This window comes from Callospermophilus lateralis, assembly GCF_048772815.1.
Source record: "Callospermophilus lateralis isolate mCalLat2 chromosome 5 unlocalized genomic scaffold, mCalLat2.hap1 SUPER_5_unloc_2, whole genome shotgun sequence".
Lineage (NCBI taxonomy): Eukaryota > Metazoa > Chordata > Mammalia > Rodentia > Sciuridae > Callospermophilus > Callospermophilus lateralis.
In genome coordinates this window covers 831,436-833,548 of record NW_027510148.1, presented here as the reverse complement: position 1 = coordinate 833,548, position 2,113 = coordinate 831,436, and positions in this window count along the sequence as shown.

The window sequence follows — 2,113 nt, the reverse complement described above, 5'->3', positions numbered from 1 at the left end:
TGAGTGGCAAGGGGGACATATGTTCTGTGCTTTGTCCTGGACACTAGCCTGGAAAGAACTGTATTCAACAGGACATGGCCAGGGCTTCAGTGCTCATGTCCTCTCCCTGACACTCAGGAACTCACCTCCATCTGTCTTTTCTGTTTTCCTGTGCCTTCCACCTTTTCTGCTTTTCTTTAATTTTAATTTTCAATTGGCACATCATAGCCATACGTCTTTATGAGGCACAGTGCAATGCTGAAATACAGGTATATGAACGAGATGAGCAAACTCTGATGCTTAGCATATTCTTTACCTCAAACATGCATCGGCTCTTCACGGTGATCGCATGCAGAGCATCTTTTCTAGCAATCTTGACACAGACCCTCAACACTTCTCATGTACTCCCCCCACTGGGCAGCAGAACATAGAACTCACTCTCCCTAATTCGTGCTTGCCTGGCAGTGTCTCTCTGTCACTCGGTCCCCACAGTCCCCTGGGCTCTGCTGAAGCCACACTGCTGTGCACTGCCCAGGGACCATCTCCTCACACCCCTCAGAGAGTGCCACCCTGTGGGGTCCATGGTCCTGTGCCTGGCTTTCCTCACTTAGGGGAACGCCCAGGTTCATCCTGTGACTACAAGGCAGGGTTCCCTTACCTCACTGTGGAGCCATGTCCCTCTGTGTACACACACCACAGTTGCTGTCTGTGTCTACTTATTGATGGAGACTGAGGCTAGTCCCACATCTAGGCCACTGGGAGTCATGCAGCCGAAAACCCAGGGGTAGGCTGCCCCTCCATCATGTTGCTTTCATCTCCTTTGGTTGTGTACCTGGCATCAGGATTGCTGGATAGTAGGGACAGGATCTCACTAAATTGCCCTGGCTGGTCTGGAACTGCCATCCTCCTGCTTCAGGTGCTAAGTAGCTGGAATTACAGGCAAGAGCCATTGCACCTGGCTGAGTTCATGTCTTAAATGTGAATTCATGCCAGGTGTGATGGCACCCACCTGTGATTCCAGCAACTTGGGATGGTCACAAGTTCAACCAGCCCTAGCAACTTATTGAGACCCTAAGCAACTAAGTGAGACCCTGTCTCAAAATAAAATAAAAAGTGGGAGGAAGTTTCACAGAGGATAAGCACCCTTGGGTTCAACCCCTGCTAACAAGAACAATAAAACAAAAGTATCCCATTCAATATAAAAACTGCACATTCACAAAGGTTGTGTGGAAGTTGGATCAATTAAGGTCACATGCAATTGGCAATGTCAATATTACTTAAAAAATATTCAACTTAAATAGAAAATTAAATAAGAAGGTGAAATATGATACATCTTACCAGAGAAAATCCATGTTGATTTTAATGAAATATATGCTATCAAATACCAAGATGAATTTCATTCATTGCTAGCAAATGAGAAAGACAATTGTAAACAAGAAAATTAACTTTGTAATAAATTTATTTCTAGTTGATACCTGGTTATTTTGTGGTGTTAAATATTTTAAAATGTATAGGTCAATGCATAGTGAAGTGGCTAAATCAAGCTAATTAACATAAGAATTAACCCACGTGCTCATTACATTGGGAGGTGAATGTGAGTGTGCAGTCATTGCTGTTAAAGGGACTCAGCGGGTCCTACAGTGGATCTCTTGCACTGATTTCTCCTGGGCAACCAAAGCTGCCTCCTTTGATCAACGCCTCCCAGCCTCCGAGCCCAGCCCCTGGAGACCCATGTTCTACTCTGGGTCTTCATGGGCTCCCCTTCTTTATGGTCCAAAGGTGAGTGAGAGTCTGTGGCAACTTTCTTTCAGGTTCTGGATTATTTTACTTGCGATAATGTCTTCCAGGTTATCCGTGTTGTTGGGAATGAAACAATTTCCTTTCTAAAAGACAAGACTTAGTTGTCCCTTGTGTGTCTACACCATATTTTAACCTGGTCATTCACGGATGGGCACTGAGGTTGAGTGCACTGTGGACCCTGGGGGACTTCAGTGATTGAGGACTTCAGGTACCCATCTGACACATGGCTTTGCTGTCCCTGCCTATTGTGCACCTGGTAGCAGGAGTTCAGAATCACGTGGCAGTTCCAGTTCTAATTTTCTGGGCATTTTGTCTTATTACCAAGTAGCTGTGC